This window comes from Polyodon spathula, chromosome 51 (genome assembly GCF_017654505.1).
Source record: "Polyodon spathula isolate WHYD16114869_AA chromosome 51, ASM1765450v1, whole genome shotgun sequence".
NCBI classification, from domain to species: Eukaryota; Metazoa; Chordata; class Actinopteri; order Acipenseriformes; family Polyodontidae; genus Polyodon; species Polyodon spathula.
This window is the reverse complement of record NC_054584.1, coordinates 416,582-434,547: the sequence shown is the minus strand read 5'-3', so window position 1 is coordinate 434,547 and position 17,966 is coordinate 416,582.

The following is a 17,966-nucleotide window of genomic DNA, read 5'->3' as shown; positions in this document are numbered from 1 at the left end:
CAGTGTCACCCATTCCAGGTTTTACTGCTATCAGCTTGATCAGTGTGTCTAGGTAACAAGTGTGTCTTATTATTAAACTCACAGTGAAACCAGGACTGGATCACACTGCTGTGCAACGGGAGTCTGATTCCCGTCCCTGTGTGTGTGTGTGTAAACTATTGATCTGAAAACCCAGTTTTGGGTTCATGGTTGACAGTATGTATGTTTCAAGCATATTTGATAATTAAATATTAACTTCCTGACTTACAAAACAACCCCGAGAGTTAGATGGTGCGAGAGAAACAGTGCAGCGTCCTTTTTATAGTACGGTCTTTATTTTCGCCTAGATAAATGAAAGAATGAAGCGTGATTTACATCGCTGTGGTCTTTGATGAGAGAAGTTTCGGTTTAAGTATGGGCTTTTTTTTTTTTTTTTTTTTTTTTTTTTTTTGTTTTAAGATAATGACGCGTTGTTATGTAGATATATATATATATATATATATATATATATATATATATATATATATATATTATATATATATATATATATATATTATATAGTGTCTTTGTTATTTGCCTTCCAGGAATACACACATATAGAACTGAGAATAGTGTCGGAAAAACTTACCGTAATAGCTTACATAATTACAAAAAAAGTGGAAACATTTTTTGGGGGCTCTTGTCTTGATCACCCGCCCGGGACTTTGTACTAAATACATAATTTTTTACATTTTTTTTTTTTTTTTTTTAATTTTATTTTTTATGTGACTGGAAACAACAAAATAAAATAAAAACAGTTAAGATTTCGGTAATAGAAACCGACAGCGCTCTGCGGTGGGTCTCACCGGTCTTAGGCAATGTTGACACCCCCTGCGCCGGACAGCAGCGCGCCCCTCGCCGTGGGAGGGCTCAGGCTGCACCGCGGAGGCTGTCCCACGGCCCCCGCTTTCTCTCGGGTCGTCTCCTTCACCTGGGGCCCGTTTTGGTTTTGTGTTTCGGAATATATGTTTGTTTGTTTGTTTGTTTGTTTGTATGTTTGTTTGTTTGTTTGTATGTTTACGGAAATGCCTTTAGGCGACGGCTTCTTGCTGAACCCTCTGGGTTTGGAGGACTAACGTCCTGATTAGCACTGATTAATAATAATAATAATAATAATAATAATAATAATAATAATAATAATAATATATTATTATTATTATTATTATTATTATTATTATTATTATTATTATTCATATTTTTGGGAAAATACAAGAGCTTTTACTTTTTGATTTTTTTTTTTACTTTTTAACATATAAACCTATATTTAATTCATTAGACTATATATAGTCTAATAAATTAAATATAGCGTCCAAAACTAACCATGGTTCAAATGACAGCTCTTTGACAGCCAAAACCCTCAGAATATTTGTTTAAATAAAATCTTGATCATTATTATTATTATTATTATTATTATTATTATTATTATTATTATTATTATTATCATTATCATTATCATTATCAGACGAAGCAAAGCCCCGTTCTTGCAGGGGGGGAGGCGGGTTTGGTTGATCAGTCCTGCCCGCCTCCGGGCTCTCTTATTTGAGAGAGGAGAGGAGAGGGGAGCGGAGTCTATCGCATTGCAGTTCGGCTTCATTCCTAAATATCCACACACCGGCGACGTGACGCGTTGTGTGCATTTCTTTTTTCACGCGTGGATGTTGTTACACGACAGAAGGAGAGGGTTTATGTCGTTTTATTTGATTTGTGTTTTCTTGGTTTGGTTTTTGTGTGCGTGCAGTTCTCTCCTCCCATCCTCCATGTTTAACACATAACCCAATCCGCCGCGCTTTACAAGCGATTATCCCGCGCCTTTGAAAGCGGTTAACACTTCAGTAGCGGGTGTGTTTCTCTCAATATCTATATACGAGAAGGGAGATTTCAAATGTGCATTCCGGCTACTGCAAACTGGACTGTTTCATACTAACCCTTATACAAGCGCCCTGCAGTATAAGCACAGCACGGTGTAATAAAGCACAGACAGGTCTGGTAAAGCACAGAGAGGTCTGGTAAAGCATAGGGAAGCATTGTAAAGCACAGAGAGGTCTGGTAAAGCATAGGGAAGCATTGTAAAGCACAGAGAGGTCTGGTAAAGCATAGGGAAGCATTGTAAAGCACAGAGAGGTCTGGTAAAGCATAGGGAAGCATTGTAAAGCACAGAGAGGTCTGGTAAAGCACAGGGAAGCATTGTAAAGCACAGAGAGGTCTGGTAAAGCATAGGGAAGCATTGTAAAGCACAGAGAGGTCTGGTAAAGCACAGGGAAGCATTGTAAAGCACAGAGAGGTCTGGTAAAGCATAGGGAAGCATTGTAAAGCACAGAGAGGTCTGGTAAAGCACAGGGAAGCATTGTAAAGCACAGAGAGGTCTGGTAAAGCATAGGGAAGCATTGTAAAGCACAGAGAGGTCTGGTAAAGCATAGGGAAGCATTGTAAAGCACAGAGAGGTCTGGTAAAGCATAGGGAAGCATTGTAAAGCACAGAGAGGTCTGGTAAAGCATAGGGAAGCATTGTAAAGCACAGAGAGGTCTGGTAAAGCACAGGGAAGCATTGTAAAGCACAGAGAGGTCTGGTAAAGCATAGGGAAGCATAGGAGAGGTCTGGTAACGCACTGGCACACACTGTAAAGCCCAAAACCGATGTAAACAAACGCTTTCTACAGACAGGAGTAAAAAGCGTGCTGAACTGCGAGCATTGCTGTGCAAACAGATTATTCCTCGTTCCTCTCTTCGCTCAATTTGTCTTCCCTTGCCGGAGAACGAAAAAAAAAAAAAAAATCCAGATTTGGCACGCCAGTAATTGAATCTTGCAAGTGGAGAACGACAGGGAGACGACACCAGTCACCCTGTCAAAACAGCAGGACGCGCCGGGCAACACCTGCACAGCGACGCGGTTACAAGCGGCAACACTAGCGATACTGTAGAGAACGCCAGGCGAGCAGGGGGAGAGGGGGCAGAAAATAATAATCATTCAAAAAGGGGTCTTTTTTTGGGGGGGGGGGGGGGGGAAAGAAAATGCAAAATGAAGATTCAAGTAACGTTTCGGAGAGTTCTAGCGTTAGTGCTGACGAGACGGATCCAGTCAAAACAGGTTCGTGGGGGGAGCATCATTATTATTATTATTATTATTATTATTATTATTATTATTATTGTTGTTGTTGTTGTTGTTGTTGTCTTGTTACCCTTGTTATTGACCAGGTCGGTTCTGTTGCTCGGGAGCGCTCTCTGTTGTTGGTCACGCCGTGGCGAGTGTCTGTTTTGAAGTTTGTTAATCGGACACTCGCTTTTGGTTTCTATACAGCCAGCCTTCAATACCGCAGCACAGGGAGCCGTGTCACTGTATACACGATACAATCTGATTATTATTATTATTATTATTATTATTATTATTATTATTATTATTATTATTATTATTATTGTTGTTGTTGTTGTTGTTGTTGTTGTTGTTGTTGTTATATCGGTCTGGTTTGCATGCATCCATTTTAGTCGCCTTCTTTTTTATAATGCATTTTAAGACAATTCTTGTAATACTATACAACTACTATAACCAGACCCCTCTGTGCTTTAGAGAGGTCTGGCAAAGCACAGGGAAGCATTGTAAAGCACAGAGAGGTCTGGTAAAGAATAGGGAAGCATTGTAAAGCACAGAGAGGTCTGGTAAAGCATAGGGAAGCATTGTAAAGCACAGAGAGGTCTGGTAAAGCACAGGGAAGCATTGTAAAGCACAGAGAGGTCTGGTAAAGCATAGGGAAGCATTGTAAAGCACAGAGAGGTCTGGTAAAGCATAGGGAAGCATTGTAAAGCACAGAGAGGTCTGGTAAAGCACAGGGAAGCATTGTAAAGCACAGAGAGGTCTGGTAAAGCATAGGGAAGCATTGTAAAGCACAGAGAGGTCTGGTAAAGCATAGGGAAGCATTGTAAAGCACAGAGAGGTCTGGTAAAGCATAGGGAAGCATTGTAGCACAGAGAGGTCTGGTAAAGCATAGGGAAGCATTGTAAAGCACAGAGAGGTCTGGTAAAGCATAGGCAAGCATTGTAAAGCACAGAGAGGTCTGGTAAAGCACAGGGAAGCATTGTAAAGCACAGAGAGGTCTGGTAAAGCATATTAAAAACAGGGTAAACTAACTGTTATAAAAGGTTCTCATATTGCCTGAGAGTAGGCTGGGTTGTGCACGAGTGCAAATGATATTGAATGAAGCCATCGTCCCTGTAAATGTGTACAGGCATGACAAGTCAGAGGTCTCAATGAAACTCTACAAATGTGCAAATTCAAAACCAAGGTTTCACCAATTTCAACCAGAAAAGGATCACTTGTGGCTGAGGTGTGATAAAGGTCTTTTCTAAAAGTTCAGCAGAGTAAGAGGAGAGGAGAGGGGAGGAGAGGGGGGAAGAGGAGAGGGGAGGGGAGGAGAGAGACAGGGAGAGGAGAGTAGAGGAGAGACAGGGAGAGGAGAGGAGAGGAGAGGAGAGAGATCGTCTCTATAGCTGTGTCCTTCTCAATTAGGAACAGTCTCATCCTACATAGAGCCTCTTGTCTAATTGGTTTATCGAGCGGAATTGCTAGAGAGAGCGTGGGATTACTGTCAAGAATTACTGCCGTGTAATGAGGTGTGTGTGTGTGTGTGTGTGTGTGTGTGTGTGTGTGTGTGTGTGTGTGTGTGTGTGTGTGTGTGTGTGTGTGTGTGTGTGTGTGTGTGTGTGTGTGTGTGTGTGTGTGTGTGTGTGTGTGTGTGTGTGGTGTGTGTGTGTGTGTGTGTGTGTGTGTGTGTGTGTGTGTGTGTGTGTGTGTGTGTGTGTGTGTGTGTGTGTGTGTGTGTGTGTGTGTGTGTGTGTGTGTGTGTGTGTGTGTGTGTGTGTGTGTGTGTGCGTGTGTGTGTGTGTGTGTGCGTGGTATATTATCCCCACAGTCCTGTGCACAGCAGTGTTTGTTAGCTTGTGGTTTCACTTCAGCGTCGAAAACTGGCAGAGCAGAGAGGGGCCACCTGTCTGCCTGTCTGTCTGTCTGTCTGCCTGCCTGTCTGTCTGTCTGTCTGTCTGAAATACCTACCTTCACTGTGCTTTATTACACTGTGCTGTGCGCACACACACACACACACACTCATGCACACGCACACGCACACACACTCTGATCTTGACTCTTATCAATCTCTCTTATCATTCCCACCGCAACGTGGAAAAAAGCATGAGTGTGAAATGCAAATGCCCCTCCCTCGTTAAAGCTGGCGCTGTTTCACAATCGTGTGGTCGGCTGGTATTACTCACGCACCCCCCCACCCCCACCCCCCTGACATTTTCCAAGCACAGTCGTTCTGCTCGCTTCATTAGCGGGGCGATGAATATTCAAACAGAAAAAAAAGCAAGACATTGGTCTCAGCTGTGCAGCGCTGCCATTACCCTGCACCTTAATAATAATAATAATAATAAATAATAATAATAAATAATAATAATAATAATAATAATAATAATAATAAATAATAATAATAATATAATACAGTTCTGGCCAAAAGTTTTGCATCACCCAGAATTTTAGGATTGAGACATAATTAACACACATTATCTATCTATCTATCTATCTATCTATCTATCTATCTATCTATCTATCTATCTATCTATCTATATATATCTATATATATATATATATATATACATAATTTAAATCTCTTATTTGATGTCATGTAATCAAAAGAAACCACAAAGTTATATCACCTAAAAGGAAGCCATAACAGTAGTCCAGTATTTCAATGTTAGATTATGAAATTCTTTTTTTTTTTTTTTTTTTGAGTGAAGTGTATGGAAAGCTACACTGTGTAATTCAGCATAACCCGACTCAGAAGGTTCTGTTTTATCTTTGTGAAGCTGGGTTTGTTCATTCTACAGGGGGCTGCAAACGCTTTTGCTCCGAGCTGTGCCCGCTCCGTTCTCAGCTCTCCAGAACATTAATATTTCAGCGCTAGCCTCAGCTGTCAGGATACTGTGTTTCGCTGAGCGGCACGAAATGTTTGCATGCCCTGCAGTTCTATTGTCAGTGCTGGGAGAGGTGATACACAAGGCTGGATTTTAATTCATTGCTTCAAAGATTTGTGTTATTTTTTTTTTTTTTTTTTTTGTATGATTGTTTGAGTAATACCAATCTTAAAGAAGTCTGCACTAGAGTAAATCCAGATTAATTTATTCTGTAATAATAGAACTGGGAATCAGACTCCTGTTGCACAGCAGTGTCACCCAGTCCAGGTTTCACTAGCAGCTTGATCAGCCCCAGTGGGTCTAGGCAAAAACTCAGGTGTGTCTGATTATTAAACTCCTAGTGAAACCAGGACTGGATCACACTGCTGTGCAGCGGGAGTCTTAGTCCCAGCCCTGAATAACAGTGACAGCATGGTTAAGCACAGGGTAGTATTGTAAAGCACAGAGAGGTCTGGTAAAGCATAGGGAAGCATTGTAAAGCACAGAGAGGTCTGGTAAAGCATAGGGAAGTATTGTAAAGCACAGAGAGGTCTAGTAAAGCACAGGGAAGCATTGTAAAGCACAGAGAGGTCTGGTAAAGCATAGGGAAGCATTGTATAGCACAGAGAGGTCTGGTTAATGTGAGGGGAAGAAACTGCAAAAATCCTGCGTTAAACTTTTTAAGGGTTAATTAACTTGGTTTTGCAAGCGAGGGATTTTTATTTTTATTATTAATATTTTTTAATCTAATTTATTAATTCTTCTTTGCTTGTCATTTAATTTTTTTTATTTTAAAGCGTGTTTTGTTTTTGCTCTCCTCTCTCTGTCTGCCTCCCTCCCTCTGTGCCTCTCTCTCTCTCTCTCTCTCCCGCCCCCATGCTTTCTTCTGATATTTTTTCTGATGATTTTGTTCTTTTTTGCCACGTCGCTGTGATCAGGGAGGGCTATTAATACCCCCGGAGATTTCCCGGACTTGCTATTCCGAGAACTGTCGTGTCTGTGGTTCGTGGACCCGACCACAACAAGCCCAGACTGAAAACTGGCTCTCAGATCTCTTCATCTGCTGTGCTTGAAATGATATGTGTCTCTGTGTCTCACACTCTCTCTGTCTGTCTGTCTCTCTCTCTCTCTCTCTCTCTCTCTCTCTCTCTCTCTCTCTCTCTCTCTCTCTCTATGTAGTTTTTGCGCACACACACACACTCACACTCACACACACACACACACACACGCACACGCACGCACGCGCACACACACACCATTTACAGCATCGGAACTTCTGCACAGCCACAGAGAACTCAATGCAAAGAGATGCTTCTCTGATCTGTCTCATGCAAAGAGATGCTTCTCTGATCAGTCTTGTGTTCTGTGTCTTTCAGGGAAGAAGAAGAGCCACACATGTAAGTAGAGTCTGAGCCCAGTGTCCCCTAGCCTTGAGCTGCCAATCACTGTAGATATAACTGGCTCTGATCCTAACTGGCTGCATCCTCGTTCATACTGTATTCTAGCAGTGTTATTATTATACACAGCATCCTCGTTCATATTGTATTCTAGCAGTGTTATTATTATACACAGCATCCTAGTTCATATTGTATTCTAGCAGTGTTATTATTATACACAGCATCCTAGTTCATATTGTATTCTAGCAGTGTTATTATTATACACAGCATCCTAGTTCATATTGTATTCTAGCAGTGTTATTATTATACACAGCATCCTAGTTCATATTGTATTCTAGCAGTGTTATTATTATACACGGCATCCTAGTTCATATTGTATTCTAGCAGTGTTATTATTATACACAGCATCCTAGTTCATATTGTATTCTAGCAGTGTTATTATTATACACGGCATCCTAGTTCATATTGTATTCTAGCAGTGTTATTATTATACACAGCATCCTAGTTCATATTGTATTCTAGCAGTGTTATTATTATACACAGCATCCTAGTTCATATTGTATTCTAGCAGTGTTATTATTATACACGGCATCCTAGTTCATATTGTATTCTAGCAGTGTTATTATTATACACAGCATCCTAGTTCATATTGTATTCTAGCAGTGTTATTATTATACACAGCATCCTAGTTCATATTGTATTCTAGCAGTGTTATTATTATACACGGCATCCTAGTTCATATTGTATTCTAGCAGTGTTATTATTATACACGGCATCCTAGTTCATATTGTATTCTAGCAGTGTTATTATTATACACGGCATCCTAGTTCATATTGTATTCTAGCAGTGTTATTATTATACACGGCATCCTAGTTCATATTGTATTCTAGCAGTGTTATTATTATACACGGCATCCTAGTTCATATTGTATTCTAGCAGTGTTATTATTATACACAGCATCCTAGTTCATATTGTATTCTAGCAGTGTTATTATTATACACAGCATCCTAGTTCATATTGGATTCTAGCAGTGTTATTATTATACACGGCATCCTAGTTCATATTGGATTCTAGCAGTGTTATTATTATACACAGCATCCTAGTTCATATTGGATTCTAGCAGTGTTATTATTACACACGAGAGAGAGAGAGACGCAGAGAGACACAGAGAGCTGGCATGTGCAGTGTTTTTATCCAGTAGCTGAATAGAGAGACACAGAGAGCTGGCATGTGCAGTGTTTTTATCCAGTAGCTGAACAGAGAGACACAGAGAGCTGGCATGTGCAGTGTTTTTATCCAGTAGCTGAACAGAGAGACACAGAGAGCTGGCATGTGCAGTGTGGTTATCCAGTAGCTGAATAGAGAGACACAGAGAGCTGGCATGTGCAGTGTGGTTATCCAGTAGCTGAATAGAGAGACACAGAGAGCTGGCATGTGCACTGTGGTTATCCAGTAGCTGCTGTGCTGTGCTGTTCTGTGGTTAACGACTCTGAGCTGATCAGAGAGAGCAGAGAAGCGTCACAGAGACCCAGCTGCCCCTGCATCTCAAACTGCCACTCCGAGAGACAAGCAAGGGCCTGGCAACCTGGGGGGGGGGGGGGGGGGGGGGGGGCACACCTGGGATAGAGGCAATCAAGGGGGGGGGCTCTGTGTAGCAAGGAAACAAAACACTGCTCTAGGTTTGACTGTCATGCATTCTGAGGGCTTAATGGAAATTCGTATTGTTAGTAATTCCCAAGCCGAAGGCTGGGGAAGCCTGTTGTTTTTGTTGGGATTATAGTGAGGGATGCTGGGAGCTGTAGTTCTTTATGCTATGGTCTCGTCTCACATGGTAACTCGTTGGATTCCACACCGCCGTTTTGTAGTTTTCTCGTATACTTAATGAAAAATCTGACGGATTGAACTCTAACATGAAATACTGTGCTGCTGTTATGGCTTCCTTCCGGTAGACTTTATTATTATTTTTTAAATGATGTCTCAATCCTAAAATTCTAGGTGATGCTAAACTTGTGTATATATAGGTAAATATAAATATATGTGTATATTAAACATTCTCTGGCACTGTGAAACAGTTTGCAGTCAGCACCATTGTGTTAATAGCTTGCGTTGTGATTGTCTTCCGTTGCAGTTTCATATCACCAGAGAACACGTGTGACTAACCGATCAATCGACCATTCGATCAGACGGTTAAAACGATCAGTAGAAAAATTTAAAAAGTCAGCGATTTCGTCTCTTATCAAACTGTCTCTTTAAGAGTGAGACGCTGGTAAAGACAAGCTCGCCTCAGCAGATTAATTCATGTGGGTTTTTTTTTTTCAACAAAATGTGATCCTTCTGCACAAATCTTCTGCTCTCATTCAGTAGCACTTTTGTTTTGAAGCGCCTGGTCCCACCCACTGGGCTGTGATTGGCCTCCCGGGGGTGTCCGTCAGGCTGGGGGGGGCGTGGCACCGACACCTGCCTTCTGCAATGTTGCAAAAAATCCACCACAAAAGTGCGAGTAGAGATCTGCCTTAACCAGCCACGCGTACCGAGGCTTTCAAAGCAGCGCCGGCACTAGCACAGGTGGCACAGAGGCCGGCAGAGCCAGCGAACAGCCAGGGACTGCATCAGCACAACAGCTGCTTCTACAGGCTGCGTAGATACCTGCCGGGAACGCAAGAGAGAGCAGCCCGGCAAGAAAAAAAAAGGTGCCGCTTTTCACCGTCAGACGCAATGAGGGGTAAGAGATTCAGGGGGGTTTTGTTTTCGGACTGGAAGAGCGAGCTGATTCATCTATGAATACTGCTAACCCTTAGAAAAGTGTGCCATTGTACAAGTGTAATAAAACACAGAGAGGTCTGGTAAAGCATAAGGAAGCATTGTAAAGCACAGAGAGGTCTGGTAAAGCATTTGTAAAGCACAGAGAGGTCTGGTAAAGCACAGGGAAGCATTGTAAAGCACAGAGAGGTCTGGTAAAGCACAGGGAAGCATTGTAAAGCACAGAGAGGTCTGGTAAAGCATAGGGAAGCATTGTAAAGCACAGAGAGGTCTGGTAAAGCATAGGCAAGCATTATAAAGCACAGAGAGGTCTGGTAAAGCATAGGGAAGCATTGTAAATCACAGAGAGGTCTGGTAAAGCATAGAGAAGCATTGTAAAGACTTGTGTTGCACAGCAGTGTGATCCAGTCCTGGTTTCACTTGGAGTTTAATAATAAGACTCACCTGAGCTTGTTAGGTAGACACACTGCGGCTGATCAAGCTGGTAGCAGTAAAACCTGGACTGGGTGACACTGCTGTGCAACAGGAGTCTGATTCCCAGCCCTGATCTAGCTAGCTGTCTAAATATCCCACTGCTACCACCAATATACTGTAGCTGTCTGCTCTATAAAATCAGCTAAAAACCTCCTTCAACCAGCGACTATCTGTATATTCTACAGGGATGGGACTCAGACTCCAGTTGTAGCCAGGCATAAATTACAGTGTCGTTTTTTTCGATGGCGGAAATGTGCTGTCTGTAAAATGTCTGCTGCCATGTTAGATATTTGTCATCATGAAGTGAAAAAAATTATTTATATCATCAGTGAAAAACAGACATTAAAAAAAATAATACAGCAGAGTGAATCGGGGCCCTGCTGCGTCTCATCTTTCACTCATTTTAATAAGTATATAGTCATATTATATATATACGACGCAGAGTAGATATCTATAATATTTATATATATATATATATATATATATATTATTAATTAACCCAGAACTTCAACCCTTCTCATGCACAACCCAGCGCTCAATTTAAACACCTTGAGAAATTCAGCGACAAACGTTCAGACTAGCAGGGTAGCGTTTTCAAAAGGGCTTCTTATTCCAGTCTTTAATTCAACACCTATTTTTAGAAAGGAGAAAAAAGAAATCGCGTCTATTGTGCAAAATCAAAAGTTCTTAAGAGGATTTCATATATATATATACAACTTGGTTATTATTATTATTATTATTATTATTATTATTATTATTATTATTATTATTATTATTGAGTCATTTAGCAGACGCTTTTATCCAGAGCGACTTGCAGAGACCAGGGGGGTGAACTCTGCATCATCAACAACTGCTGCTGCTGCTGCAGAGTCTCTTCCAATAGGACCTCGTTTGTTTCACGTCTCGTCCGAAGGACGGAGCACAAGGAGGTGAAGTGACTCGCTCAGGGTCAGTTTCTTATGGTTTATATATCTCTTAGTTATTTGGTTTTCATTTTGTAAAATGAACAGGCTTTACCTTTTAAAAAGTGAATAAACTCTCCATCACAAAGAAAATAAACAGGCGTTAAAAACTGGAGTTGACTTTGAAGACTTGAACGCTGGTCTGGAAGTCTTTCATTTCGAACACATTCAGAAATCTCAAATCGATTTATATTTAGTACTTTTTATTTGTTAAAAAAACAAACAAACAAACAAAAAAAAAACCGTTCTTACCTAAAACCTGATAGGCTGTTGAGTGCGCCGCGACAGCTCGGAGAGTCAGGCTGGAGAGAGTCCCGGTGTCTAGCCCTTACCCGACCGCTATCTGTGCACACCTCCCCGCGGGGCGACCCGGAGCCCGGGGACTCAGCGCCGCGCTCTCCCTGCTTCACTCCAGGAGGCACTCAAAGGACCGAAGTCTCGTCTGCAGGTTTGAACACAGCGGTGCATTTTCAACCCTTTCAATGGACCTGAAACTCGAGAGGCAGCAACGTTACACGAGAAACGGAACTAACCCTGACCCCGATACGTTTCACCACAATCATAGCCCCCTCACTGATGTTTTTGCATAATTTGCCCTGATTTGCTATATTTTTTAATATGCTTTACCAGACCTCTCTGTGCTTTACAATGCTTTCACTGTGCTGTATTACACTTTGCTGTGCCTTTGCAATATATATATATATATATATATATATATATATATATATATATATATATATATATACATATATATATATATATATATATATACACACACACATATATATATATACACACACACACACACATATATATATATATGTATATGCCGTAGAAATCTGTTTTTTTTGTAAAGTTACAGATAACGCTAAAGTTTGAATAATAAAAAATGCTGACATGGTTTTTAAAAAACTTTTTTTTTCACTCTTGACATACTTCTGAATGAAACCGTGCAAACGACACAATCTTTATCAGATCGCTTTGTTCTCGGGCGTGTGTGTGTTTCTTGTGTCGCTTTTTTTTTCAAAGCTTTCAACTCATCTAGGGCGCGCAGTACAAAGCTTCTTTTTTTTTTTTTTTTTTTTTTTTTTCAAAAAAAAAGCAAAAAAAAAAAGTTTTTTTTTTAAAAAATTCCCCTTATCTGACAACGAGCAAAGCCATGTTTTATTTATTAACGATTATATTAATGAGCGGCAATCTTACACGGCACTGAAAAAATAAAGCAACCGCACGTGTTCGCTTCTGAGAATACATAATAAAAATGGTAAGAATTTTGAGACAATAAACCTGCAGTTTGTGTCTGTCTCCTTCAGAAAGACCTGCAGTTTCTCCTCTATTTAGCTAATATGTTGTAATACCTATTAGACAAGGATATCGGTCTCTCTGTTCACAATAACTCACAAGTTGTTTTAGTCTTTGTTTTTTTTGTTTTTTTTTTAAATCCATTTTAATCTGTCACCTAATTCGCTCCCAGTTTTAATTCGTTAACAGTTTCCCGACGAGGTTTGAAAGGAAGTGCTTTGTCGTCGACTCCTTTAACAAACCTCACAACAGCGGTTCCCTTCCACAGCGAGTCTTTCGAAAGCCGCGTGGAAGCGAAAGCGTGCCTCCCGTTCGCGGGCGCCGAAGTTGTTTTGCTTTTGCCGTACCGAGCTGTTGATTTGGTGCTCGGTTGTAAAGGTGAGGGGAGGACGGCTTTCTCGGTTGTAAAGGTGAGGGGAGGACGGCTTTCTCTTTTTTTTTTGCAATGGACATGTGAACGAACTGAATTTGTTGAATACCTCATTAAATACTTCCTACAGGCAATTATGAATAAAAGTACAAGTTTCTGCACACTAATAATAATAATAATAATAATAATAATAATAATAATAATAATAATAATTATTATTATTATTATTATTATTATTATTATTGCAAGCTCTCAAGTGATTCATAAGGGACTGTGCTTGTAGATCTCCTGCTCCGCCCCCCTCCTGCTCTGCTCTGGACTGGCCTGCCCTCAGCACTGCGGTCCTGGGTCCTCAGCTGATGCGCCATCCTTGCACTATTGCACTGCTAACAGTCACTGGAGATGTAAATAAATAAATAAATAATCAAATGCTCTAGAGGGATTTCATAAAATGCAACCACAGTGCACGTCAAGACCTCGATTCTCGACTGTATACACCGCTGTGACTCGGGGCGCAGTCTCGTTTTCTGGAGTTTTCGTGACCCCATCGTTCCGAACCCACTGCATGCAGCTGATGCTGTGGTTTTGACAGGTGTGTGCATGTGCGTGTGTGTGCATGTGTGTGTGTGCCTGTCTCTCTATGTGTCGCTGTATGTGTGGAGAATTCGAGGAAAACCACAAAAAAAAAAACGTTTTCCACATTCAGAAACACCCTTTTTTTCGTTTAAATAAAATTGATTATTTGCAAGGTGCATTTTTTGGCTGTGTTTTGCCTGTTGCCTTAAACTATGCAATGTGAGTATTATTATTATTATTATTATTATTATTATTATTATTATTATTATTATTATTAATATTATCTAATGCCTATGTGTGTGTGTGTCTCTGATGCCTGTATGTGTGTGTGTCTCTGATGCTTGTGTGTGTCTCTGATTCCCGTGTGACTCTCTCTGTCGATCTCCCGCCAGCCCTTCTCACTTTGATAATTGTGTGTAGGCAGAGCTGTCTTGTCAGACGGCGCGGGGGGGTTACGGTGTGTTTTGGGGTGACAGGGTGCCAACCAGAGGGTTTACAGAACAGAGAGAGCGAGGGAGAGACAACATCACACTGTCCCACTGCAGGGCTGTGCAACACGTCTCTGTACAGAACCACCGCAAGCAACTGTACAGCTGCAGCCAAAAGCATTGCATCAGCTGGAATCTTAGGACTGAGGCGTGGATTTAAAAATAAGAAAACTAAAAACCTAGATGAACGTCATTTCAGATCTTTCAATTAACATCATGCAAGCAAAAAGAAACCAAATTAATATGGCCTTAATAATAGCACAGCATTTCAATTCTAGATTTTGAAATGTCAAAGTGGCGGTGTGCAATTCAATATGTTAACAAGGGAACATTATTCAGCAGCTTTCACTGGACTCTATGAAGCTGAGGGAGTTCATTCTATATAGAGGGGGTGCAATTCAATATGAGAACAAGGGAACATTATTCAGCAGCTTTCACTGGACTCTATGAAGCTGAGGGAGTTCATTCTATATAGAGGGGGTGCAATTCAATATGTTAACAAGGGAACATTATTCAGCAGCTTTCACTGGACTCTATGAAGCTGAGTGAGTTCATTCTATATAGAGGGGGTGCAATTCAATATGAGAACAAGGGAACATTATTCAGCAGCTTTCACTGGACTCTATGAAGCTGAGGGAGTTCATTCTATATAGAGGGGGTGCAATTCAATATGAGAACAAGGGAACATTATTCAGCAGCTTTCACTGGACTCTATGAAGCTGAGGGAGTTCATTCTATATAGAGGGGGTGCAATTCAATATGATAACAAGGGAACATTATTCAGCAGCTTTCACTGGACTCTATGAAGCTGAGGGAGTTCATTCTATATAGAGGGGGTGCAATTCAATATGAGAACAAGGGAACATTATTCAGCAGCTTTCACTGGACTCTATGAAGCTGAGGGAGTTCATTCTATATAGAGGGGGTGCAATTCAATATGTTAACAAGGGAACATTATTCAGCAGCTTTCACTGGACTCTATGAAGCTGAGGGAGTTCATTCTATATAGAGGGGGTGCAATTCAATATGAGAACAAGGGAACATTATTCAGCAGCTTTCACTGGACTCTATGAAGCTGAGGGAGTTCATTCTATATAGAGGGGGTGCAATTCAATATGTTAACAAGGGAACATTATTCAGCAGCTTTCACTGGACTCTATGAAGCTGAGGGAGTTCATTCTATATAGAGGGGGTGCAATTCAATATGAGAACAAGGGAACATTATTCAGCAGCTCTCACTGGACTCTATGCAGCTGAGGGAGTTCATTCTAGAGGGTGAGGGTGCAGTGCTTTTGGTCAGAGCTGTGCATGCTGTGTAAGTCAGTGTCTGTGTAGGCGAGAGCTCTGGGTAAATGCTGGTGTTTTTTTCCATCAGCACATTTCAGTGCACAGGCTAGTTCTGAAGTGCACTGCAACTCAGCTACTGATCGCTTGCTCTGGTGGAAAAAAAAAAAAATTCTTTATTTCCTGCATTTAAAACGGATCAGAATGTTTCCTAATGTGAAATACTGTTACTGTGCAAACATTCACTCCTCACTCTACTGCAAACGCACCCCGCAGTGAAAGCACAGCACAGTGTAATCAAGCACAGGGAGGTCTGGTAAAGCACAGGGAAGCATTGTAAAGCACAGAGAGGTCTGGTAAAGCACAGGGAAGCATTGTAAAGCACAGAGAGGTCTGGTAAAGCACAGGGAAGCATTGTAAAGAGAGGTCTGGTAAAGCACAGGGAAGCATTGTAAAGCACAGAGAGGTCTGGTAAAGCACAGGGAAGCATTGTAAAGCACAGAGAGGTCTGGTAAAGCACAGGGAAGCATTGTAAAGCACAGAGAGGTCTGGTAAAGCATAGGGAAGCATTGTAAAGCACAGAGAGGTCTGGTAAAGCATAGGGAAGAGGTCTGGTAAAGCATAGGGAAGCATGTCTTAAAGCATGTCTTGAAGCATGCCTTAAACAGCTTCTGAAAAGTCTCCTGCGTTTTACCGTGCGCGGCTCTGTGTTCCTTTTCTCTTTACTGTTGGAAATGAATTGCACGGGTGCCCTATTAAAGTCATCAATGCAATTCATCAATGTGTGTGTGTGTATGTGTGTGTGTGTGTGTGTGTGTGTGTGTGTGTGTGTGTGGTGTGTGTGTGTGTGTGTGTGTGTGTGTGTGTGTGTGTGTGTGTGTGTGTGTGTGTGTGTGTGTGTGTGTGTGTGTGTGTGTGTGTGTGTGTGTGTGTGTGTGTATGGTGTGTGTGTGTGTGTGTGTGTGTGTGTGTGTGTGTGTGTGTGTGTGTGTGTGTGTGTGTGTGTGTGTGTGTGTGTGTGTGTGTGTGTGTGTGTGTGTGTGTGTGTGTGTGTGTGTGTGTGTGTGTGTGTGTGTGTGTGTGTGTGTGTGTGTGTGTGTGTGTGTGTGTGTGTGTGTGTGTGTGTGTGTGTGTGTGTGTGTGTGTGTGTGTGTGTGTGTGTGTGTGTGTTTGTGCAGCACAGTGTTTGAAAGCTCCTTTGGTTCAGTATATTATCACTAAAGAGCTGATTTTACAAAAATGGTAAAAAAAAATATATATATTTTTTCGTTTCTTTTAAAAGGCATTTTAAAATTCTAAAAATTGGCAAATAGCAATAACGGCAGCTAAACTAGTTTCAGTTTTAACAACACCGAGCTGTTTTTTAATTTCCTTTAAACGGGGTTACTAGTCGATATCATACATAAAGCGCCGTGCTGTATCGCTTATTAGACGAAGGACACGCACGACAGATCAATAACATTGATAGGAATGGATATTTAAACTACAGCAAAGCAGGGATCGATTATTTTATATAGGGGGGTTCTTATCCAACTGTGCTAATATCATATTTCATGCTGTCTGTTTTTATTTTATTTTTGTGTTTTATAGTGGACTTGTTAATATGCGACATTCCTCACATTGTCACAAATCTGAGTAACAAAACATTAATTACTCATATATCTTAATTAAACTGAACACATTAAAAAGGACAGCCCTGAAACTAATGTATTGTATATAATATAAATAATAATAATATAATAATAATAATAATAATAATAATAATAATAATAATAATAATAACGGGCTGTTATAATAGATGCGCACGCTGTTGTATATATTTTTTTAATGTATTTTAATGCCTCATTCACACGGGGAGCGATTGGAACTCGATTAATTCAATTATATTTACCTGGTGTGAATGCTAACCTGTCTGGGGCCGGATCGTTTGCAATCAGCCCAGCTCCAGGCCACGACCACATGCACCGAAAAAAAAACAGCAAGCAAAGAAACACACGATGCTTCCCGAGAATTTAAAATCGCATTGATTAAAAAAAAAAATACAGGCTGATTCTCAGAGCCAGCATTGCACGATAACAGCATTGCGAGCGAATATAACGTCATGTCAATTAGAATCAATACAGATTTACAGACAGAAGCAAAAACGACGCCACAGTGTAACAGAACGCCATCACATCGTGCAAGAATAAATCATGGACTTGAATAGAAACTATAACAAGAGGCTGCCTCCGACGATTTCATTCAAACACAGGCTCCCTTGAGAAAGAGCTAATATACATACATACATACATACCTACACATATGTGCGTGTAATATATATATATATATATATATATATATATATATATATATATATATATATATTTTGTTGGGACAGAGATATTTACTAAAATATATAT